The sequence below is a fragment of the Tetrao urogallus genome (genome assembly GCF_951394365.1).
Source record: "Tetrao urogallus genome assembly, chromosome: Z".
Classification (NCBI taxonomy): Eukaryota; Metazoa; Chordata; class Aves; order Galliformes; family Phasianidae; genus Tetrao; species Tetrao urogallus.
The window spans coordinates 29,154,061-29,181,447 of record NC_136816.1 but is presented as its reverse complement, the minus strand read 5'-3'; positions in this window follow the sequence as shown (position 1 = coordinate 29,181,447).

The window sequence follows — 27,387 nt, the reverse complement described above, 5'->3', positions numbered from 1 at the left end:
ATATGAACATGAACATTGTGCCCTATTTTTCTTTTGCAGTAAATGATAAGCCAAACTTTACAAATTGCTGCAACAGCCAGAGGGGATTCCTGTTGTTTTGGAAAGCTTACAAAACTCTCCTCATGTGTATATAATGAGGACATGGTACAAAGTATTTTTGTCACCTTTTAGTGTGGAAAAAGGAAATGGAGTTTATCAATTTAGTCCCCTTGGTTGGATTGTTACAGCTTTTGAGAGGTGATGCTTTTAAGGAAATCAAAAGTGTCTGACAGATCATCAAGAAAGCAATTAAAGGGATATGTAACAAAGCACGTGTTGGGTTGAACAGCACAAAGTGCAACAAACTAATAACTTTTTATAAACTGGAGATAGAGAAGAGAAATGCAAGAAGTTCCTAGTTCCAAGTTACCCAAGGACAGACATGTAGGTCTGACAGAACTATAGATTAATCCCTTAGGAGACTAGAGCCCTTATTGTCCATATTCCTTGCTTAAATAAATTCATTGCCTTGACAGGAAAACTGTAGTGTGATTCCACTTGATGCCAGAACAGTCAAATGCTCCCAACTGCAGGCAGTGACCAATCAAAAGAAAATGAGAAATTAAATTGTCTTCTTTAAGATGAGTTCTCTGTTAAAAGTACGTACTCATTTTTCAGATGTTTCAGATGTTTGCTACTTTCTTTCTCCTCCTGCCTTTCTCCTTTTTTTTTCATTCTGAATTGATCTATTTCTACCACTTGCTCTCACAGCTCTTGCTCCCCAGATTTCCTTTCTAATTTCATTCTTATTAGCTAAATAGCTGGGTAAAGAAAACAGGCTGAAAAAAGAATAGATGTTGAAGACTGCCCTTGTTATTGTATTAGCCTAAAACAGCAAAACAAGACATATTAAATGCTCAAGACTGAAAACTTCTGAGACATCTTAGTATCTTACCAGTTGTCTCAAAAGGCAGAAATTTCAGAAAATGCTGAAGATTCAAATTTTCATCTATTTTTTTTTTATATTTCTTGTTGTTTCTGTTGTTGTTTATTGTTGGTGGCGGTTTTTTTGTTTGTTTGTTTGTTATGGAGCTCTGAACAAGAGCATAAAAACTATAACATATTGAAGACATTACTATTTTTTGTTGGTTTTAATACAACAAAGTACCTTAGATTTGGTTGTGATAGAGTTAATTTTCATCACAGTAGCTGTCTTGGTGCTGTGCTTTGGAGTTGTGATGAAATCAAGGCTGATAATACATTGATGGTTTAGTTGCTGCTGAGTAGCACTTACACAGAGCCAAGGACTTTGCTTCTCCTGCTGTCTTGCCAACAAGCTGAGTGTGCACAAGAAGATGGGAGGTGACAGCACCAGGACAGCTGATCCATATTGACCAAAGGAATGTCCCATGCCATATTGTATCATGCTCAATGATATAAAACAGAGTAATGAAGGAAGAAGGACAGGTATTTTAAGTGACCCTGTTTGTCTTCCCAAGAAACTGTCAAACATGACATGTGGCTATACCAAGAGAAACTGATAACAGGACTGTCACCGCTTAGAAGGGAGTCAAAGCACATTAGCATTCTTTAAGGTTGGGCTTTCACCCAGTTAACAACGCTGGCCAGTTAACAGTTATATATATATAACAGTTCTGTCTTGAAACTGAAGTGGATCCAATAAGGCTCCTTGACACTTGCAGCTGATACCAGTTAAAAAATGCCCAGGATAATTCATGAAATATCAGATTAACATTCTACTGATCGGAATACTTCTGTTGCACTTAGTGTTATCATAGTGAACTTCTAAGAGCCAGACATCACTTAATGCTTACAAGTTCAACTCACAGCACATGACCACATGAGGCCCAGCACAGCCTACATTGTGGCTGCCCTGCCCCATATCACCATGGCAGTAGCTCTGCCTCCCCAAGCAGCAGGCCATGCCCTGAGAACAACTGTCACTCAGCAACAATGAAACATCAGTGTTTTACCCTGCCTGAGCTGAAATCAGAGCATGGAGAGGATGCTTTAGAGTCAGTTCAAGTTATGGCAAATAAGTCCATGCGCTTTGATACACCGGCTAAGCACAGTCCTATAAACAGAAACAAATATGCAGCTGTGCCTCCCATTCTGGTAAAGAAATTTGAGAATAAGTTTCAAGAATGTCCCCAAAAAGTCATCCATTTTTTTGTTTATTTGCAACTGCACTTTCAGTCAACATAAATTCATTACCTGTAAACTTTCAAATGGAATGTGTAGAGTTCCAGTCAAAAATCTGATCATGACTTTTCCAGACTTCTATAAGAGCTCTCTTACCAAGGAGAAATACCCCTCACTTCACAATCACACCTTATTCATGTCATCACTTTTTGGCAGAACATACATTTGTGAACAATTTTCAAGGATGAAGCAGAGAAAAAACAAAATTTCATCAAACATCTCTACTACTGAACCCCTTGAGAACTCATGAAGAATGGCAATCACTGTCATTGAACCAGACCAATGCACAGGTTTCACAAAAACAAGATCAATTATCCAATTTTTTGTGTGTGTGATGTTTTGTTGTTTTTTTTGTTGTTGTTGTTCGTTTGTTTATTTTGTTGCTCTCTATTTTATGTTTTAATCAAAACATCAGAAATTAAAATAAGTTTTGTTACTTATATACATTAACTATATTATTCATTTTATGAGGTCTGCTCCAAAGGTAATGCCTCCTATTTTACCATGTCAGCCCATGATATCAGAGTCAGATGCTGATGATATGGCAGTATAGCTGGAACCTTCTCTCCAATATTCCATTACATTTTGTTGCCATGTGACAGATGGCAGCAGAGAGGCAGTCTGACAGAAGGGTGTCTGACATGGAAGCAAAAATGCTTCATTGAATTACTTCATGCAGAAACAATGGCACCCGCTGACGTTCATCAATGCTTGCTGAACATTTATACAGACCAAACAACGCATGTGAGCACACTGAGGTGGTAGATGGTGTGTTTCAGTAGTGGCAACAGCAACAGTGGTCACCTCCACCAGTGCACATTTTTATGAGCTTGTCATGCAGGCTTTTGTTCATTGTTGGTGAAAATGTACAGCTAATTGTGGTGACTATGCTGAAAAAGAGTGTCTTGTATCAACCAGAGTTACTGTTTACCATAACTGTTGTAGCTTCCATGGAAATAAATAGCAGGCATTACTTTTAGAGTGACATACATAAATACAGACCAAGATAATTCCTCTTCATTCAGTATGGCCTACTCAAGCCAAAAGGACAGATACCCATGACATAAAGACTACCTCACCAGACATTTATATTCAAAGCGTGATATTGCAGAACCAGAATTTTTTTTTATTATTTTATTTTTTTACAATATGACATTCCATCAATGTGCATAGAAATACACATAGCAAGGAGATTTTTTTGTCTGCTTTTGAAATTCTTGAAGTATAACCTACTATCTTTTACTGAAATCCCTAAAGATTCACCATGCTTGCGTGTTATCCTTCTACAAATATTCTGCAGCTCTTCATTTTCATCACTTCATCATTTTCAGTTAGGCAGTTACTCATATATATCTGGCACTGCATTGTATGAAATGCATTTCCCCAGAGAAAACAGATTAAATAGTACGAAGTCCTACAATCATCTAAATAATACAAATTAGCTGGTTATCAGCCGGCTGAGAGGACAATGCAGTTCTTTTTATTATTATCTCAGCAGAATTGTCGCATTTATCCTCAATATCTTCACTGCTGCAAGATATTTGAAGTTCATATAAACTGATTCTCACTAACCCTTTTCATACGTCTATAATGTTCAGTGTCTTTCTTGGGAGAGCTAAACTACCCAAGTTTTTGTATTTTAACTGTAAAATCCTGGCCATTACTTTTATTAGAAAGAGATCTTTGTTTTTAATTGAAATTCTTCTTAAAATTGTTCTTAATGCCAACCAAAAGAAATGAAAATCATAATGATCAGTCTTCAACTAGCAGATTGAATTCCAGCTATAGATAAGTCACTAGTCATGATTGAGCTTCTAAGAAACAGGCAAAAAGCAGCTTTAGGAATCTTTTTTGCCACAGGCACAATTTTAAGAGGAAAGCTCTATCTAAAACTACGTTATCTATAAACTGCCTAGTTAGTCTCTGAATCTATCACCTAAAAAGGAAGACAGAATGCCTGAAATCGAAAGAGTGATCAAGCTTCAGAGCTGAGTAACATAAGTATATCTAATTTATGTAAATGATTTTATGCACACCAAAAAACTTTGGCCATCTAAGAACAATTTAAATACAAATGTGGACTGAAATTCCATGTCTCTTCATAATGAAAGTAGGTAATACAGTTGTGTATCACCTTGTGTTAAAGTACAGGAGGGTATATGCATTGTTTAGTAATTCAATACATATGGCCTCTGTTTCCAGTGCAACAGTTGTCCTTTCCGTGTATTTGAGTATCATCTTTTTTGTGTTTTCAATTTCACATAGCAATGACTATCCTAGAGGCAGGAATGCTCTAAAATGGAGGAAAATACCATGGTAATCCCAATACTTTACTCGAGAACTGCATCAGCGTGTTGCTCCTTGAACCAGGACATAGATCTGCGTAGGAAGAGGAGGAAAAATAGAAGCAATGTTATTCAAATTCTCTTGGCCACTTCATGCATGGGCATATGCCTTCATTTGTACCCAAAAGCTAGAGTAAGCAGGCACTGGATGATTAGGATCTTTAACAGGAGCGAAAGAAAGAAAAATAAAGAAAAAAAAGCCACAATTTTTTTAAACAATTTTCAAACTAATCAAAGTTAGTAAAATCTCCAAAAAAGACACTACACCAGCCTTCTCATAACTTCTATAGGACTGTTGGATACTGTATGGGCACCCTAGGCAGCAAGGTCTGCAGGACGCTGTGCCTGGGAGGTAGCCAGGAGCTGATGACTCTGAAGCTGCTGTAAATAAGCCATTGCCCACACTCACAGAAAACTGCAGCCAGCCAGGGGAGCCCCTGCAGCATAGCTCATGCGTGCTTAATAAAGAGTCATTGCAAGGGAAGCAGACATTACTGGTGGCACAAATGTAGATGCACTCATTGAAGAAGGTGATCCAGGTCAGCAGAGATGTAACTCTGAGTGACTACAGTCCATTAGTGTCATATGCTGAGGCGGGAACATCCTTGAGGGACTGCAGCTCGTAGAAAAGCCCTGCCAGGGAAGGCACACTCGCAGGCAAAGGGCAGCCCATGGGTGAGCACAGAAAAATGAGAAGGGAGTAAGGAGCAGAAAACACAGCAGGGGTTTGGATGGGGTGAGCGTATAATTCAGTGAAAACAGAGGAATGTGAGAGCAGGAAGGGGAGAAAGGAAGTGTCTAACTGAAGACAAGCCTGGGAAAGATGGAGGAAAGATGTCTCCTTGAATGTTTGTTAAGTTGTATGTTTTGTTGTTTTCTTTTTATCAGTACTTGAATCAAAGAACAAGTTTATGTTGATAAACTACAATTCTTTACTTTCAACAAAGTTGAAGAAGTTCACACAATTTTTTTCCACCACCGATTCATCCTCATTTAATTCTGTGGGAGTTTTATTTGAAGGACTGAATCTGACTGGCAGCGGGATGCAGCTTTTTATTTATAGACTCTTACATGAGTGTAGTTAAATTCTAAATCTAGCAGCATGTGGCTGTCTAATCCCTGACAGAAATGCACTGGAAAGACATATACCTTTGCATCTTGATAACGTGTTGCCTCTGCCCCACTGCAAAAGCAAGTGCTATGATTGCTGAAGAAAGGCCACACAGAATAATAGTTCAGTTTAACTCAAGATTTCAGCTACTGGTGAATAAGCATGGAGGTTATGTGACTTCTATGTGAATTTCTAATGTGAATTTGCAAGAAGTATATTAATCAGCTTTGCCTTCTCTATTTATTGTTATTATTATTATTACTATTTTGTTGTTGTTGCAAATCTCTAGCAGTAACCAGGCCATGTTCCTAAGAAACACTTCCTGCAACCTAAGAAGTAATTTTCTCACCATGAGATCAATTAAACTCCGTCATTCCATGGGAAGCAATGAGAGTTCTGTCACTTGAATCTTTTCAATCAGATGTGAGAAAGCAGTCAAAATCAGGAATAAAGTAGAGAATACCTACAGGAGGCAACTAAATGGCTTAAGAGTCCTTTTCAATTTCTGGTTTCAATGGTTCTGTGAAACTGGAAATTTTCTTAAGTTAGACTAGAAAAGTTTCTAAGCCTCTGAGCAACAGTCCCTGCTCTAATTCTCCAACTTCTTCAATTAACACTAGCTTTATTTTCCACTGAAATGTTTAGGAAATTTACAGGAAATTTCAGCTTTTTTATATTATAGAGATATACTCCCTATTCATGTATCCAATTTCTAACAAGGTGCCAATTTTTCCCAGGGGAAGTTCCAAACAGCCCTTTTTTTCCTTCAACATCAAAAATTATGCTGTATGTTTACTTTCCAGTTTCTCTTCCTTTGTTCACTGGCCTAAAATTTATGATTATATTAAACTGACATTTGTTAAAGTTGGAGTGAGTGATCCTCTCCTGATACTGTCTCGATGTCTGATAAAGAAAGAGCATACTCTTCTGAGACAGGTATCCAGAATGACTAACAATCCTACTAACAAACTGAAGCATTAACTTTTTAACTCCGTGTGCACTACATGATGTCATGATGTGGAATACTGATAAAAAAAATCATAAAACCATGAATGACAACATATCTGGGCAATTATAGAGGGGTTATGTATGAAAATGGGATATTCTGCATATTTTCTAAAATAAGTGTGCATAATGCAGTTCACATAATTACAGATGTATTTGTGCCTTAATAGGACTACTTAAGCTGTCATTTGTTGCACAGTGACATATGACATGCTGAGTAGTCACACAAGAGATGAAAAATAAAAATGTATTACGTGGCTGAATTATTAAGAGCAATCAGTGGCAGGAAGAACTTATTTAGACATGTACATGCTTAGTTTCATCAGGTAGTCTTTGACTTGCTCTTTGCTTGCAGTAGGTGGGATTTTTCTCCTGACGAACAAAAAAGTAGTGCACCAATATCTAATATTAGCCTCAAAGGGATAATGTAGATGTTCAAAAGCCTGTCAGATCCTGGGGCACAGTGAAAAGCTTCATATAAAGTAAATATTTCATCATCCAGGTGCTGAACACTATTTATCCTTTACAGAATAAAATCAGAGAAACGTCTGGAAATTGATAGTAAATATGTCCTTCCTACTTTCAGTACGATCACTAACACACTTTAATCAGTTGCAACCGTTTTTCTTTCATAAAATATTTCTAGACCCATCAGTGGGAGAAAATAATACCAAGTTATTATGCAAAGCGCATTTGTGCTGCAGTTTTTTAAGCAATGGAACTGCGTCAAAAATCACAGCAAATCCATCAAACAGAAAAAATAAATGTTCATTAAGCTGCAAGGAAAAAATTTCAGTTGCTTAGGACTTGAAAGTCTTTTTTTTTCCCATCAATGTCCATCTGTGTCACACAAGTGCCTATTTTTAAAAATAAGCATTTATGCACAGCAGGACTGCTAGCCCACAAAGGGATTTAATAATCACAAATGGCCTAACATTCTTTGAGATTGTGTGCTGTGAGTATTTAAAACAATTCTAGCTTTGAACCCTCTGATTTTGTCTACAGATTCTTCATTATTTGGTACATTTACAGTGGACAACTGAGTACTTAATGACCAATTTTCTTTCAATCAACAGGCAAATAAATCAGGATTTCTGTCTAATCTTTCATCCCTCCCATCTTAGGGTTTGGTTTTGTTTTTTCTTCAGTTGTGTTTTGTTCTGTTTTGTCATGAGAACAGAGAAACAGAGTTATATAAGTTTACATTGCTCTGGACAATTAAGCTTTGAAACTTTATCTTTCATGTTGTCTCCAGAGCTCCTGCTGGCAGTTAATTTTTACTGATAACTGTTTCAATAGAAAGTGCAACGCAATGTAGATCTACAGTTTTAAAAAGGACATATAGACAGCATCAAATAAATGTATATTTATGAACATATAAAACTTCCAAAAAGTAGTCGTATAAAATTCAGAAAAATATATTTGAGTTTACATAAACATAAGGTACCTTGTAGTGGACATCAGAGCTTGGGAAAGCAAACAAAATATTTATCTCAGGATGAATTATTTCAGAAAATGTCATGTGAACTGACTTTGTTTTATGTTTTATTTTTCTCTAAAGTGGTTAAACTTTCAACACTCTTAACACTGCATTTTCTTTACTTGTATTGTTTTTATTACTTACTCTGCCCTCTAGTAGCTGGAAGATCCAATCAAGGATGGAAAACTCCACAGATAAGTGACTGCAGAAACAGAAGCATGGAAAAATGATTTTTCATTTGCTTCAGCCTAACACATAAAGCTAATCAACATGCAACAACTAAAAACATTCCACATCTAAAACATATCTTAGAAAGTTTTTTATGTATGAGCAAGGAAGGAAATAGAAAATGCATGTAAATATGTTGCCTTGATACTGCATATAGCAAGGAATTTTAACTTTTTTTATTTTACTTTAATTCAATTTTATTTCATTCTATTTTATTGATTTTATTTTATTTTGCTTTGTTTTATTTTATTTCATTTTCTGTATGAGTAAGAATCATCCTGAGGAATTTCATAAATAATATGGAAGAAAGAAAATACTTTCTAACTTCACAGTGAAAAATGCAATGAATGTCAGTACTTCCTTGGCATAACTTAATGAAATGTAAACAGGATTAGAGATTGACACTTCACTATACAGAAGAAAGATGCTAGAGCCTTGGCCCTATTTTCAGCACTTCTATTGGTCATTTGAAAGAGAGATGCTCATACTTTTCTCCTTTGGCTATAAGCTCAGACTTTTAGCTAGTTTGGATAGAGCTGGCTTTCCGTCTGTGAGAAAATATTTTCTCTGCAACACTACACTTTCTGATGTGGCAAAGCTCTAATATTTATTACTTGCCACTTGCATTTTTAGGAACAAAATATGTTTAAGGAATTTCAGATGTGTGTGTTTATCACTAGCTAAGGATGGCAAAGGCTTGAGACAGTGGATGCCCGAATTATAGAATTGAACTTAACTGCCTCACATCAGTCACTGTAGTTGAAAGTAGGATTTTTCTTGTGCATATTGCTGCAGTAAAATGTAGAATTCACAATTACAGTCATTATTTGAGAAAGATGCATATTCATGATGTTAGGCTTGCTGCTCACTGCTTTATGCCTACTTTGATTTAGCAACCTAATTTAGCAAATAGACACCCTGACACTCGCTTCAAATCTTTTGTATGTATCACTGTCTAAATTGCATTATCTGCATATATATACAGCACAAGACAAATTTCTGGCTTCTTCTGGAGAAATCATTAGACTTATGACTGTAGGATAAGATTGCTGGTAGTAGGTTGAATTTTTTCATGTTAGCTAAGCCATAACAATTCCTTGTAAATTCTCTAATAGCTAGGGAATTTAACAGCTTTAGCTAACAGACCCAGAACAACCATTCTGTATTAACCATATATTTTTATGTCAAAAAACAGTTCATCTCACTTCCCATGTGTACCCACCAGTGTCTCAACCACTAAGAGCAGACACCCTCCTACTCAAGCAAGGAATAGCAGTGAACTCACACCCTGTACTACCTTATGGTTTTATCTATGTACACGATGGTGATGAGGACATGGCCTGGCACATAAAAACCACAAAAATATAAGGTTATGTTGGACACTGGTTCACAAGAACTGACTGCACTGGAGGCTGAAGGGAGCCTTACCAGAAAAGACTAGCAAAAGCCTATTGTGACTGGCCCTGGAGCTCCATGTGTCCTTGGTACAGATTATGTTAGGAGAGAGTATTTCAAGGATCCAAAGGAATATCGATGGGCTTTTGGAACAGTGCTGTAGAAACAGAGAGCATTAAGCAGCTGTCTGCCATATATGGCCTTTCAGAGGATCCTTCCATTGTGAGTCTATTACAAGCAGAAGAATAGCAAGTACCAATTGCTACTGCAACCAGATGTTTCCATTTCTTTTTCCAAAAAAGGGGAGTAGGGAAAGAAAAAAAAAGGCCAGGAAAGCCCCTGTCACTCATGATAACATCAACCAAACCACAACAGTGAGCTCTTTGAAGAGATCATGAGCTACACAAAGCAAAATATTCAGGAGCTGATACTGATTTGAAGACTACATTCAAGGAAAATCTTGCTAGTATGTTAGTTGCTATGCAGTAAGTATAACATTTTTTCAAACCTATGGTCTCACAAAACAAACCAGAGGGTTAAGGTCAACTGCTGTACATCCATGTGTAGACCACAGATTAGTGGTGTCCACTAGGGTTCTATCTTTGGACCAATAATCTTCAGCATTTTTATCAAATACCTAGACTAGGCATGTCCAATCCAATGCCTGAGAGCTGCATGTGACCCAGGACAGCTAGTAAATAACTCTGCCCTCTGCCACTGCCACATTATACTAATGACTCTTCCCACTGAGAGGACAGATCCGTTCCAGGAATGCAGTCATTCCTCAGCAACAACCAAAACATTGTCCCAAAACAATTTTTCTTCACTCAGTGCAGTCCAGGCAAGCCAAAATATTGGACATCCATGTTCTAAAAAGTGAGATTAACTACACACTCAGACAATTTGCTGATGACACTAATCTGAGTGGTGAAGTTGATACAGTAGAAGGAAAGGATGCCATCCAAAGGGATGTGGACAGGCTTGAGAAGTGGGCCCCCATGAACCTAATGAGATTCAACTAGGCAAAGTGCAAGGTGTTGCCTTTTGGTTGGGGCAATCCCAGACACACGTACAGACTGGAAGAGGAACTCATTGAGAGCAGCCCTGTGGAGAACTAATGGTGGACAGAAAGCTGGCATGAGCCAGCAGTGAGCTCTTGTATCCTGGGATGCATCAAAAGAAGGGTGGCCAGCAGGATGAGGGAGGTGATTGTCTCTCACTGCTTAGTCCTTATGAGGTTCCACGTGGAGTATTGCATTCAGGTCTTGGGCTCTCAGTACAAGAAAGTTGTAGAGCTGTTGGAGCAAGTCCAGAGTAGGGCCACAAAGATAATCAGAGGGCTGAAGCACCTCATCTATAAAGAAAGTACTGGACTTGTTCATCCTGAAGAATAGAAGGTTCGGGGAAGACCTGCTTGAGGCCTTCTAGTACTTAAAAGGGAGCTTATGAACAGGAGGAAGACTGACTTTTTACATGGTCTAAAAGCAATAGGACAAGAGAGAACGGCTTTAGACTAAAATAGGGAAATTTTAGGTTAGATGTTAGTAGGAAATTCTTTACTCAGAGAGTAATGAGGCACTGGCACACGCTGCCCAGGGACACTGTGGATGCCGCATTCATGGAGGTGTTCATTGCCATGTGGTACGAGGCCATGGCAGCCTGGTGTAGTTGGTGGAAACCGTGTCCATGACAGAGTGTTTGTAACTGGATGGTCTTTAAGTTACCTTCCAGACCAAGACATTCTATGACTCTGCAATAAATTTGTGCATTAACTTGAACAAGGGTCTTTATTTTTGTGAAGGAGTGCATTCATTGCTTCTCCTGCAGGAGGAGATTTAGTCCTTTCACATGTTTTTTTAGTGCATAGACACATTTGAGCACTTATAGGGCATACTGCTGGTCACTCATGAGGTAATAAAGCTCTTTTGTTGTATGATTTAGTTTATAATGTTTTCATTCTGGTGTATTCTGGCACATTATTCAAGATGAACAGGGAATAAGTCAGGCATAATATTTGCAGGTTGTTATTCTTAGTGCAGGATCATAGAATAGCCGGAAAAACAGAACAACCATTCCAAATCTTGAATTTATGGAGGAGACAGAAGAGCAGTCCCAACAGATTAAATTAGATACACTGTTAAATCAAGTAGCTCACTGATGAGATGGGCAGGAGCAGTTTATTTGCTGGGGCCAAAATCCAAATGTCCTTAAGTCCAATGTATACATTATAATGAACGCAGAGTTTCCTCAAAAGGACAAGGATACCTTTGTATTTCTAACATTCAGTTCTCAGTAAGCCTTTCCTAAGATCCACACAGCTTTATCCATCCCAGAAAAAGCTTAGGTAAGTCTTTATTTTTTTTCTATCTTACTTATCAGATACAACAATTCAGTGTCATAGCAGTACACAACTTTGCAGAAGATATTCATCTATATGTGTGTACTTCAGAGCAGAGCAAGAAAGAATTGCCTTATCATGAGAATATATTTATTGCGTCAAAAGCACTTATGTTCCTTACAGAAACAAAAGCTATGGAAACTATGGGAGCACAAAGGAATCCTCACCACAAGTGAGATAACAGACCCTTGACAACTTGGAGCAATAGTGTGAGTAGAAACAAGTCCCTGCTCTAAATCAAATAGAACAAAAACTTAAACGTAGGCCTTCTATTCCCAATGAGATATCAAGACATTAATCCACTGCTCTTTAGTTTGACCAAAAAAAAAAAAAAAAAAAAGTCATCCTAATTACTTCTACAAGATTTTTAAAACTATACATATCTTGAAAGAAAATTGTGTCTCAGTGCATCGTTTTTTTTCCAAAGTATCAATCTGTTGACTGATTGTAAAACTACCTGACCAGTTGTACTTCATCACTACTGGTATTTTATTATTTTTCTCTGATTTTTTTTTGCATGTGTGTATTCTGCTTATTTTAGTAAAAAACATTTGTGTCTTTATGATTTACAAATGTCTTCACAAAATAAATGTGTTAGTTGTGCTATCCATAACCGATAAAAGGCAACAAAAGAAGTAACATCTTTGGCATTCACCAGAGCTCAAAAAGAAAATGAAAACAAACAAACAAAATGAACAAAAAAACAAAGCAATGATGCAGTAGCTTAGGGAGAATAAGAAAAGCTGGAATAAGTATCAGTGCTTAATTTTTATTTCCAAGATAAACTAACTGCAGCATTTTGTTGCTTAGAGGATCTTCAAACCCAGAAGCCGTAACTATACTGTGTACACTGAAGCCAGTGCTAAAACTGACAGACAGTCAGAAAGTTATTTCTAAGACTCTTTGAAGTCCTTTTCACGATATTTGGAAATGAGTTAAGAACTTGTTATAATGAATGAAGAACACAATTATAGCTGCTCAAGATTATAAATTAAAAAATCAACCACTTTGCTGAAGTAAGATTCCCATTTTCATGCCAGTTAAGTTGTAAATTATGGAACCACTGATCAGCAAAAAAAGAAAAATGGAAGATGAAATTCTTCTAAGCAAAGAGGCTGTATCCACAGATTGTTTAAGTCACCAAATAGCATATAATCTCAGTAAAGGCAGAGGTATGTGTTCATATCTATCAGTTACAACTTTATAAGTCCATATAATTATTTTAACAGATATTAGGGAGAAAACTTGTATAAGCTATGCACAGTATACCCCTTTGCAGTTAATTATAGAATATAGATATCATGTTCATGATTTTATCAAAGATTATTTCCACTTCACTACATCTCCTGAAAATAGATCTGATTTGCTTAATCATCTTCTTAAAGCTTAGCATACCAGCTAGCTGTATTCTGATTTTAGCTGCAAGATTTTCATTCCTTAAATATTATTGCACAATGCAGTTTAGAACTCTAACATCACGTGTTCTTAAGGATTACAGTTTTACGTGGCTAATCTGACTGACAACATGCATGCAGAGATTAGAATAATTCCAAGTAGGAGAGGCCAGGAATGACTAAGATACATGAGCAGGAATGTTCATGTTAGAATGAGGAAAATTAATACAGAGTAACTTTAACATTGTACGCTTTTTTTTTTTTAGACCTAAATCTAGTGGGGAAAAAAAAATACTTTTTGAGACATTTCACAAGACACAGAAAAAATGTTTGTGAATATTGTGTTCCTTGCAAAATTTCCTGTTCTCTTCAACAAAGAATCAGTTTCTATTTTGGTTTCAGAAATATGTTTCTAAGTTTTTTCTATAACTTTTAAGAATTTTGCTGGGTAAGATATCTGAAACCACGCTGAAAGCCCTATTGGCACGTTGTGCAGCCCTGCAGAATGTTTTTCTGTAGCAATTGCACATTCTTTATAGTGTGTCTTGTATAAATGCATTAAGCTTGACATTCTTAAAGTAAGCATTTCCATACATCCACTCATGCAAATAGTGTGTTTACAGCAAAGGAAGATTAAAATTCAAGTAAGCAATATGAAACAACTATTATAAAAAGACATCTGAACAAATTTATTTTCAGTAATCTACATATACTTGTGAAAGTTGTATAGAACCCTTCCTTTCAGTTCGCTCTAGATTGTGTCAGGTGTATTTAACCACACTGAAAGTGAGGAATATTTTTCCTAAAGTCCAGTCTGAACTTCCCCCAGCACAGCTTTGTGCCATTCCTACATGCCACAAGCAATCAGGATGAAGAGCACAGCATCTCCCTGTCTACATCTGCTTCTCAGTGAGATTCAGAGAGCAACTCAGAAGTCGCCTCTCCATCTCTTCTTCTCCAGAATAGACGGCCCAAGTGTCATACGAAGGCATTCATAGGTCATGCCTTCCAGTCCTTCCAGTCCAACCAGCTTTGTTGCTGAGAAAAAGGGCTGGTGTGAACTACTCAATAATGAATTTAAGTGTCTTACTCATTGAAATTCACAACACAGTGTCTCAGTGTCTTGGTCACAAATCATTTTACATGACCACAGACAAAACCATAAAACAGACTACTTTTTCCTCCAAACTGTTCCAATTTCTGTAAGCTGTATTGACTGGGATGCAATTTCAAATACATCAGCTTCCTTACTGGAGTGATATTTTATCATTGCCTCTAATCCATTCTTCCACTTACTTCTCCTAAAAAGATAGGAAATAAGAAGACATAATTGCCATGCAGAAATAAGCTCACCTATTCTGATGGAAATGGTGATAGCCAGGCATAAAGTTCATATCTGAAGTTAGTCTGTGGCTGACTGATAAATGACAGATAACAGAATTACTGGTGGCTCAAAGACTTTGTGTACAGATAAGGTATGTTTCAAGAATTCTGAAGGCTTCAGGACTCATGATTTTTTTTTTTTTAACTGCTATATTGCTGTCCCTAACTCTTCATGAACATGATGTTGAAGCCAGTGACACAAATCTACGTGATGGGAGGTTGATTCATATATTCTGAAGCTAGCACAGGATACTTTTTAAAAAGTGTATTTCCTAGCTTTTCTGTATGTTTAGCCCTTGACTTGGCAAGCCAGAATAGGCAGAGGGAAGGACTGGAAGTAGGAGAAGTACACTCAACAGTCACAACTGTAAAATCCAGTCTGAAAAAAAAAAATAAAAATGAGGAAGATCAATGTTTTCTTGGGGCACAGATACAACTGTGGCGCTGACAATACAGACATCATTTCCAAGGTATCTGAATGCTTCCTTCAAGAAACAAGGCTTCCATCAGACAACTGATTTATGTTTTAGCTGAAACTATTTCAAATAGTTCCATCCTTCATATTTTAAATATAACTTACAGCAGGGGGAACTGCACAAATAACTAATTTTAGGTAATCTTGGATGTGAAACACTATTGTATTCTTCTTGATTTTGCTTTAAAAAGAAAAAAAAAAAAAACAACAACAATAGACACAGTCAGTGTAAACCTAGCCCTGTAAATTCACAATCATATAATCAATTTTTTAAACACAACATGTCAATGGTACTAATCATGGAAGTGTCCGTAGATTTAAATGCTTGTGAAGAGTTTGTTCACTTAATTATACACATCAGTTTTTAGGCCTGTAATCAAAGAGAACACACCACTCTGAATTTCTGAGCTTAGATGTTCAAGAATTATCTTACTAAGTGTACCACTTAAATGGGAGTTCTTATCACACTGCATTGAAATAAGCTGCTGCATACTATATAACAATCTACTAAATTGTTCAGTCTCATAAGATATTTGAATAACAAAGTTTATTTCAAACTGAGATTTGGTAGCCAGTTAACTCAATCCCTTCTGCAGCAGGGAAAATTACTGAAAGGAACAGGAAATGCCTCCTGATCAACGCATGGCTAAGAGCCTGGTGCCATTGGTGGAATTCTGATTTTTTTGATCACAGGACAGTTTATTCAGCGCCATCTCTTTGAAAAGGTTTGTGTGAAGCTTCTCCTGTAGTTCTAGATTGTATGGGTGTGTACACTTATTTTCTTTTGAATCTAGAATATTCTTCTACTCACATAAATGTAGAAAAATAAGAATAAAAATAAATATATGCACAATTTTTTCATAGCTTTGTCTCAGCAATACTTAATCTACTTAATCTTACTCTGTCTATACTTCTACCTCACATCATATAGTGGTAAGCATGCACTACACGTCATTTCTGTAGACAGCTTTATCACACTATTTTTTAGCATCATTAGAATTCAAATACTTCTCTGTGCATTTCTCAAGACCGCTTTACAGGTTCATTAGACTTGTGAAATTTAACAGCACTCCAAATACATTAGACTGATTTTTTACATTGTTAAGTACAGATTCCCACGTACAAAGTGCTTTTGATTTCAAAATGTAGATTTGGTGGGGAGAAAAGAATTAGAAGATAAAGAAAAATTAAATTTGAATTTCACAGGTCATTTGAGCAAGTCAAATGATCTGATGTATGTGCTATATCTTTGATTTCTTCACCCATTTAATTCCCCCTGCCAAGAAATTACCATAATTAACATTAATTCTGAGAGAAGATGATCTCTCCTTGTTCATGTCTTATTTTGTTCATGTGCTGAGTCAATGTTTGGGATCTGACTCTGCTATTTCCTTAGTATTAATTCAGTTTCTCTGATACATGCTGATAATTTTAAGAAGGAAATATGCTGGTTTTTTTTCTGTACTTAAAATCTCAGATAATAGCAACTCTTAGGTTTATGAACAGAATTCTTTCCCCCTATTTTAGTATAAATAGGATCAGCTTTCCTTCCTCATGCCTAGAATTGCAGGCATTAATATGACAATTATTCAATATGCAGTTTTAGTAAGGACACAGTCCCTAAGCAAAATGACAGCTCTGCTGTAGCCTGGCACCAAACACAGCCTACAGAAATGAAACTAGTCAGCAGGAGCAGCAGGAGTGATTTTCCATTCTTAAAACAAGAAGGCATCTCTCCCCAAAAAACATCTTTAACAAGAGTCAAGCTGAATGCTGGGTCTAGCTGCAGGCATTATAACAGCTTCCTCAGCAGTGATAACCTCCTAGAAAACAATTTAGCCATGGATCTCAGAGACCAGCTGCCAAAAAGTGTGTGTCTAATTTACAAAATTAGGAGTAAGGTCTTAGTGGCCTACAGAGAGAAGGCTACTGCTGTTCACAATGTCAGAATGGGAAAGGAGAGTTTTTCTGATGTGTCAGATCATCTGGAACAAGCTGTCACAGAGTCCGGAGAGGAAGGGGAGGCATAAAGCTGTTGAAGGTGAGTAGCAAAGGAGAAGAGGCAATTCAGGCTCTCAGGAGGAAGAAACCTTTCCATCGAACTGTCAAAGCAATTCCTCTGTGACTTCCAATTCAAACTGCAGCAGTACAGCACACAAGTGCCAAGGATACAACACTTCTCATCTACTTCTGTTTGCCCAAAAGTCCCTAGCTCAAAATAAGACAGATATGACCAGAACCTTGTGAGTTATCCACAACTCCCTGGCAGTGTGCAAAGCACAAGTCATATATAGCTTTTTTAACATTAACATGAGCCCATGTTGTTGAACTCCCTCGTGTATGTGCACAGTTCTCAACAAAATGTTCACCTTTTACTAATGCAATAACTGTTGCTTTTTTTTTTTTTTGTCTACAGAACTAGCCCCAAAACTACTAGAAATTCTTGTTTAAATCCAGTTCATATCTCATTGGTCTTTTTATTTATTGGCTTTATGGAAAAGTCTGGTTTGCCTACCCTAAGCTGGACACCAATGGCTGTTAAGTTAGAAATGGGAGTATAAATGATACACATGTATTAAGTGCACAAAAACTGACTTCACTTGCCAAAACTTGATTATGTTAACTGATTATGTCAAAGAGGAAGAAGTCCATCACCTAGATGATGCAGTAACTGAGGAATTTCAGACAGACTTTAAAAATCTGTGAACGAAACATTCAGATTTGTAATAGCTAATTACTGCAACTCACACATTGTATTTCTGATGTGGATACTGAATGTACAATTGACTGACTGTCAGTTAATTATATGTCAGTAAAATAATAAATGAAAAAGGAAAAAAAAATGCAAAGCAAAACTGCAGCAGCAAGAAGCAGCAGTTCTGCAGTCTGAAATAATCTCACAGCTAAAAATCAATTGCAGAAGGAGGAGCGGGCAAGTCAAAAGCTAATGAGCTGTTTAAATTCCCTGGTCTTGCAGCTTTCAAAAAGAGCATGAGCACAATTCATGTACTTCCTGGTGGTAATTTTATCTTAAACATTATGATGATAGTGCAGAAAACACACATTCTGACTTCGATTGCTAAAGGATTTTTTTTTTTTCTTTTTCAACACCACTAAGACTCATTTCTGGCTAACAGAATGCAGTCATGAAAACAGCCTTGCAGAGCTAACAACTCACAGCTAAACTATATCCTCTACTGAGTGAATTATCTTTAGAGCAGAAAGCCACTAACATTACTAAGCTACCTTTGGATCTGCAAATTATTTTGCTGTAACCAGCTGAGAGCTGCAGTGTGCCAGGGGCGTGCACATAGAGGAGGAGAACACTTACAGCTCAAAGCAACTTAAAGCTGGTCTAAAACCCATTGGTTTCTCTAGTATCCACAAATCACTGATTGGAAGGATGTCTAAAGATTCTTTGATAATACCAGCATATGCAAACCCTGCAATCCTGACTTAGTTCACTGACTCACAGTGAACACTCACTGATAGGAAGCAGAGAGATCTTCCTTATTCCTACACTGAAGATAATTTATGAAATTTGTAGCTTTCCTTTGATCACTTCAGAGAACAGGGAAATACAAATGTATCTTAAGCTCTCATGATAAGCATAGCTGCCTGGACAACAAGATGACACGCAAGACTTCCTGCAGCTGTTATTTTGCTATTTCCCAGATGCTGTCATGACTTTCCAAAAAAAAAAAAAAAAAAAAAAAAAAAAAAAAAAAAAAATTTGAAAAGTCACTCAGGTAAGGACCTGTCTGAAAAGAGAGAACAAAAGAAACAAACAAAAAAGAAATGCCAAAAAAAAAAAAGTTTTTCCGACATCACAAATCTTTACTTGTCAGTCACTTTAATGAAAATGAAAGTTTAAGCTGCTCTCCAGCAGACACTGATTGCTGCTTTGTCTCCCTATGTATCGCAAAATCCCCTAATTGCTTCCATTCCTCTGATCTCAGAAACTGATTTTTCTGAAAGAGCTGTTAAGTGGAAGCAGCAGGCACCAGCACCAAGAATAACTTAATAATATATTCACCTTTTTTTCTTTGTAATGTATATATACTTAGATTTTTGAAAGCGAATCTTATCTATTTCCTCTTCTGCTCTGCTATATGAAGGTTAATTCTGAAATCCCTGTTGATTATTGCAACGTTACAGCTGAAATCTTAAACAGAAATAGCTTATGCAGCATGGCAGTATGATGTTAATGAACACTCCTCACTTTCAAATTACATAACTAGCTTCCATGTGCTTTCCAAGTTTTGATGAAAGCTCTGCACAAAATTTTAAAAATGATTGCAATTTTATACATATGTATTAATATAATATCATAATGTATATTAGTATATAATCATAATATATACCAATATTAGTATATGTGTCATAATATATTATGATTCATATTAATTGGCTTGATCTTTTCATGGAAATGGTAATCTTTTGCAAAGCATTCACTGCAGTATGCAGGCCTGTAAGAGATTATTCTTTTACATTATTGTCTCAAAGCTTATTGGAGACACAGATGAACAAGTCCAAGCAAGTCCTGGGCAAGGACTGAGAAATCCTTTGTCTATAGAACTTTGATGGACAAGTCCTGGGCAAGAGCTGAGAAATCCTTTGTCTGAGGGACACAGACACAGACAAGGCCAGGGGCAACAAGAGAGAGATTAATGGCTGGGAAGTGATCTTTTGTGTGGGTTTATCTCGAGGAAGATGGCCATCTCAGGAGGTGCTGGACAGGACTCTTGGCAGAAGAAGAAGGATAAAAAGGGGTCCTACAAACATGAGGTTGAGGTTTTCTGGCAACAGATTCTGGCAACATGAAGATTTTTCTGACATGAGAAGCCTCACAACCTGCCTCTCTCCCTCCTGGACTTGCTCTGTGCTCTACCAGCATGCTGAAGGAGAACAAAGGTGTCTGCTGTCAGATTCCTCACTATGGAATTCCTGCATGCTGACGAACTCTCCTGGGCCTGCTGTCTGAGCGCTGCTGCTTCCTCCCGCATTGGCTCCGCAACTGCCTCCTGCTTACCTGCATGCTGCCCATGGCCGACCACGCTGCTGCTCCCCTCCCTGCTGCTTTTGCCTCAGACCTTCGAAGTGTCGTGCAACAGGACTGCTGCCGGGTCCTGGTGGTGACCATCCCTGCTTTACGCAACTCTTGCTTCTTTCCTATCTTTTCTATCGCTCTCCTTCCCTTCCCTGTCTCCCTGATTAGGAGTTATAATACACTGGTTGGACTAACGTTTGAACCGTTGTTTCTTAATCTCACGCCAGGTAGATAGATATTAAAAGAGCCTCTTCTCCCTCCTACAAACTGGAGCAAGACAAGGCTCTACAAATGTAGGATGAAAGTATTATTTAGGTTTAAGTTTTTGTTTAGAAAGCAACCCATTTTCCAAAAAAACCAGAAATCTTTTCTTCTTTAGTCTCAACATGGCAAACTTGAATACTAGATGTACCTGAAAGCCTATTTAAAAAAAAAAAAAAAGCCATGGACAAATGCTGACTAGAAAAATTCTGTCTTGCCTGCTTTTCCTTTTTTATTGTCTCTTGTACTCTATATATTGAATTATATTACATTACATTTTAAATTATGTATTAGTATATTGTAAAAGTGTGAAATGGATTCAGTGCTTGACCAGGTAATATACTTTGAATTCTGATATTTCTAAAGTGCAATATTTCAAAATTTCATTTCATAACTAAAACTCAAGGTTTCACCATTCGTTTTTGGTTAATGTATAAGCAAACATGAATATGTTTTCATCAACTTTGCTTCCCCCCATCAGTGGTCTAAGTCAATGAGAGATAGTTCTGAAATATGCTCCAAAATTCTTCAATATCAATTTACAGTTCATTGTACACGTTTTAGAAAAATCTGCTTGCTCTAAAACCAGCTGTCTCTTGTTGATGTCAGAAGAGGGACAATTACATTCTCAGCTACAACTCAGTCTCATTCACAGCATTTAATATCATTATACCATTATAGACAAATGCTATACCTGTTTTAGAAGCTAATTTCAGAATTCTAATTTCAGAAAAGAGTTTCACCAAGTTATTTATTCAGTTTAGAAAATGAACCTGATTTAGTTTTTCATAAAATTTACTGAACCATATTAAATAAGTGAACCAAGGATGCTGTCAGTAGCAGCCAGAAATTCAAAAGATCCTATAACTCTCATAGCTCCCTATATATGATTTACGTAACTGGAGTGCAAAATCATTTTCCTTTATAATGAACAGTCCTCTCCCTGAAACACTATTCTTCCGGTGTTAAGATGTTGAACGATGAATATATCAATAATATCCATATCAATATGTAAATATGTCAGTAATAGGACATTGAATCTTTACGGGTTGAAAGCAAATATTTCCTTTATTTGCTTTCATTCTTATAAAAAAAAAAAAAAAAAAACATTATATGCAGTCATTTGGAGCAATAACATGCCATAAATGATAGCCCATAAAGCTCCAAAGATGCAAAATGTGTAAGTCTTAGCAAGGCATTGTACTCAGAGCAAGATATTCATCTCCATATTTCTGCAACAGTGACATGAATGATATGAAACTACAAATGTTTGTTTGCGAAGTGCTTTGACCTGTGACAGCATTGACCTCTCCATGTCATGTTGATGAGCAGCTAAGACTGCAAGCAGCTTTCCTAAAGGTACACTGTGGTCCTTTCATTAGATTTTTCTTGTACAATATTTCAGTTTTATTTGTTTTCTACATAAAACCACTACATTAAACACTGGAAACAATCACCGCTGCTCCCAAACTGAGGATCATTTGTCCAGCAAAAACAAAATGACAAAAGCTTGTCTTTCTGGTAAGGATCAAATCTGTCCTCTGGGATGGGCAACATCCTGAAACGATACAGCAGGTTCTTTTCTCCTGTGCACCATTCTCCAAGAGTGCTTCAGTATGACAGATTATCTCTAAATGTGCACTATAAAAGTGGCCCCTTTATTACACTACACATAATAGCAGAGCTGAGGGTAATCTTCAGGCAGCTCTCCTTGGGCAGCTGCTCTTCTCCTTCAGCTTCATGGGAAGTGGATAAAACCTTCACTGTCCCAAAGAGAGCAGGAAACTTTATTCTCAGCACTCATGCTGATACAAAAGTCAGATTGGTGGTGCTGCTCTCCGCAGGAGACATGACAACAGGCCTTCCCAGCTACATTTCTACAGCTGCCTTTTGGCTATGGATAGGTTGGTTCAACAGCTGAAAACTCACATGCCATGTAGTAGGCATGTATGAAACAAGTTGATACAACAGGTAAGTAACACAAACGGGGCGTTTTCTCAGAGTTTCTAGGGAAAGAGGTGGAAGGAACTGGAGTGTTCCTTAAACTATAAAAATATGTCTTTATGAAGAGTTCCTGCCTGTATACATATATATATATCATGAATTACAGTTTTCCTAGTGATTCACATGGTGTTAGTGGGTGTAAAAGTAAACTGAGTACTGCTGCAGAACATACTGAGTCAGCAAAGAAATTTGGCAGTTAGAGTGGGACCTGTGAAGTGTTGGAAATGGGCTTTTGCTGGCAGCAGCCAAAGCATTAGCCAAGCCACCAACACAGAAAGAATACTATGTACATAATCTCAACTTGTGTATTACCTCTAAGAAGCATTCTGTGCATACCGGTTCCTGTGCTGTATACTGCAACTGTACTGATGCTTTTGTGTTTGAGTCATGAAACAGTGCCATATCCATCTATGAAAGGATCACTGCACACATTAAGCAAACAGATTAAATCAGAAGCTATAGAGTTTAAAAGTAACTTCCAAATTATGGACCTATATTAGAGTGAAAGCCATGCTAACAGTACCAGTCTGTCGTAATAATTAAAAAGGTTCAGTTTCAGTTTTTAAGACTGAGATCTCAGGCTTCTCATTCCACGTCCATACTGCGATGATTAGATGTAGTGCATAAGAGTTATAAAAACTCAAATGACACTAAGTTTTGAGAGATCTGTATTAGTGCCTGCATGTTAATATCAGAAGGAATAGATGAGAAATTGCTGGATCTGATAAAGAAACAGATTCATCATTCATCTAAACATATTTTTATATATTTTTATAAAAAGTACTTTTGAGAGAATGACATGGATGGATTTAGTGTTTTAATTTTAGTAAGAATAAAAAAAATTCAATTTCATAAATTTCAGTATGAAATTATTGGCTGTCAAGTTTTTATCAATTTTGATACATAGTAATAAAATTTCAAAATGAGGAAATAATATGTAATTTTTACGTGTTTAAACTAAATACTTCATCGTTAACATTTGTTCTGTTTCTTTCCCTCTTTCCCATTTAAAAAAAATATATACAATTTTCTTGTAGGAAGCTTTAAATTTGAGGAATCCACTTTTTTTTTTTTTTTTTTTAAATTCTTTACAGCTGTAAAGTTCAGGCCTGCTCATAGTATTTAAAACAAATTCACAGCAGAACTTAACAAGAACATGATCAAGACAGCCACTGATAACGTCTTCACAGCTGATGCTTTTCCCAGCTTTAACTTTAGCATTTTGCAGTTATTACAGACTATTTTTAAAAGCAGCACTATCAGAAATTGCTTTCCATTTTCTTGGTACAAATAAATGGATACTCATCTGAGAATTACTGTGGTTTTTTTTTTTCAGCTTACTGACTTAATGCTTCTAACCAAAAGCAATGAGATCATATTCCTGAGACTCCTTTTAACTTCCAGACATGATGTTCCCCCTCTGAGACTGATTTATCATGTTTGCTATATTATTCTTCATAAAAAAAATCACCAACATTTATATAAACAATGACAATTTCAAGTAAATGAGCGTGCCAGTGCTTAGGGCATTAAGCTGTACTTTGTGGATATGCAAGAGAATTATATTTTCAGTGATGTCAACACACTGAGCATCTCTGTGCCTTCACAAATATTGACTTACAGAAATGAAGGAAGCATTCTGAAAACAATTCACTACAGAAAATAGCACGTTTTTCATTACTTTCTTCTCATGTGGTAACCATGGTAATTCCTGATTAAACAATACAGTACCAAAATTTTTAGAAGTTCTACCTGTAGATACTTTTACTTTCTTAGACACCAACAATAGAAGATATTCAATGAGATATAGGAGGTCTTAAAATCAGATTTAAAAAAAAAAAAAAAAAAAAAAAAAACACTTCTTAAAAATCACTGACAAACTCATTACAACAACTTCTCAAGGGAATGAAATGTTTATTATCTCTGTTTTGGAAAAAAAGATATGCCTACGGATAGTAACCTGTAGTAATATAAAGTATTTACCGGAGTTCATGCCACAGGAGTCTAGCTACAACAGCTTAGCTAAATTTATCTGACCAGATACATCTTTCCAAAGATGACAAAGCTGAAATTCACACTCTTTTTTTCTCTTAACTATACTTCAAATCGAGAGCACGAAACAGTTTCACTGATATCACTGCATGATAAACTTTTCCAGCCATGACTTTTATCAACAATACAGATCCAGACAGCTGCTATAAAAGAATCACGGAGTTTGAAATTAATAGAGTTCTGAGACTGCTACTGAACAGGATTTACTGTGATTGATTAAGAAATTTTTCAGAAGTTTAATTAGCATACCACTGGTTATTTTGCAGATCATGCCCTGTAACAGTCTATTTACAATAGAAGGAGTGAAAAATTTGTCTTTCCCTCCTGCTTTACTTCTTTCTCCTTGAGTCAGACAGCTTTATCATAAAGGTGCTAAGGCTTCCTGAAATGCAGCCACGTTATACAACAGCAGTCCTTCAGGCACTCTTATACTTGATACTGCTTTCCATACGTTTGGTTGCATTTTCCATTTTTTCTTTCTAGCCCTGGGGACCGAAAACACAGCCTCTTGTTCAAAAGAGGATTTCTAAAATAGGTCACATTTCTCATACACAAGTGTAAGCACTTAGGACTGGTATCTTGAACTGACATAAAAAATGAATGGTGAGAGGATAACCAAAGCATATATTAAGCTTCTTGTTATCAAAATTTTGAGGCAAAGAACTGACAAATAAGCAGTTTGCTTATTTTACACATAGTTCTCTAGCACATGCTTCCTTCTCTTAAATACAATGAAATGTGCCTGTGCAGTAAGTCAGCACAAAGTTTATAAGCCATGCAGAACAAAGTGTAAGTGTGACAAAGTGAAACAGGTCTTTTACTGAGATGTGAATTACACCCCTGAGGGCTGCAATGATAATTTACAAACAAAATATGAAGAATTTAAAAAATATCCCAAAATATTAACGTCTTCCTAGAGCACCTTAACAACACTTTCATTGAGCAAATGTAGAACAGTAGTGAATACCTCTTTCCTCTGGAGTTTCAAGCTATCAAATTGCTTTTCTATTTCTAATTTTACTTCATTTCTGTTTGTGGAACACTGCAATATAGAACTGGAAATTAAAGGGGGTATATTGCCTGCCAGTCATGAATTGAAACTTTAGCGACTAATTATTGATAATTGTACTGGTTATTAAACTTTCATGAATCAGTAGGCTGGTTTTCCAGTAGGTGTAGATTTTCTAAATGAATGAATAAGGTTTATTAAGTAACAATAAGCTATTTCATTTGACAAACCAGTCTGAAATGCTGTGTGGTCCATGGCCCTTTTTTATTTCCCCCAGTTCTGTAGAAATCACTTAAACAAATGCTTTCACAACATAAACTGTCAGTTAAGCTCAGAAATTCTTTGTTGAAATTTAACAATTGCTGTCAAATCTTGAACGGCCAGTAAGGCTTGCCCTGAGTCCTATCTGCTTTATCAGTTTATCAGTAACTAATTAATTCTATTCACTGAAAAGTGAAAAATGAATGTCTTGATTACAGTGTTGAATATGATGAATCCTGAATCTGGGGTAAATACTTTATGTTCTCTGAAAGTATTATGAGATAAATAGGTGTAGAGGTTTAATCACAAGTAAACTATTCTGAAGTCTACTACACTACTTTCCCACACTACCTAGAATAATAGAAATGTAGAATGTTTTGGGTTGGAAGAGACTTTTAAGATCATCTAGTTCCAACCGCCCTGCTGTAGACAGGGACACCTTCTTCTAGAGCAGGTTGCTCAAAATGCCCATCCAGACCGGTCTTGAATGCTTCCAGGGAGGGAACGTGCATGACTTTGCTGGGCAACCTATTCCATTGTCTCACCACCCTCACAGTAAGGAATTTCTTCTTAGTATCTATTCTAAATCTACCCTCATAAAAAGTTTCTTCCCAGCTTTCTCATAGATTCCTGTCAGGTACTGGAAGGTCTCTATAAGGTTGTTTGAGATCCTCCTCTTTTCCAGGCTGAGGAGCCTCAACTCTCTCACCCTGTCCTTGTAGGGAAGGTGCTTTAGCCTTCTGATCATCTTTGTGGCACTCCTCTAGACCTGCTCCAACAGCTCCACATCCTTCTTATGTTAGGCACAGCACTCCAGATGGGGGTCTCATGAGAGCAGAGTAAAGGGACAGAATCCCCTCCCAACCTGCTTGTCGCACTTTTCTTGATATGACCCAGGATACGGTTGGCCTTCTGGGCTGCATGTGCACACTGCCAGCTGATATTTAATCTTTCATCAGCCAATACCCATAACGATTTATGCCAATTCTCAAGCCATTCTCTGCCCAACCTGTATTTGTGCTTGGGATGCCCTTACTAATGTACAGGACCTTGGACTTGACCTTTTTGAACTTCATGAGGTTGGCATGGGCCCACCTCTCTATGTCTCTCTGAATAGCATCTCTTCCCTCTAGCATCTCAACTGCTCCACTCAACTTGATGTTGTTTGCAAATTTGCAGAGGATGCACACAATCCCACTGTTCATGTCTCCTGCAGAGATGTTAACACTGGTCCCAGCACTGATTCCTGAGAAATACCATTCCTCACTGATCTCTACATGGACAATGAGCTGTTGACCGCAATTCTCTGAGTGCAACTATCCAGCCAATTCTTT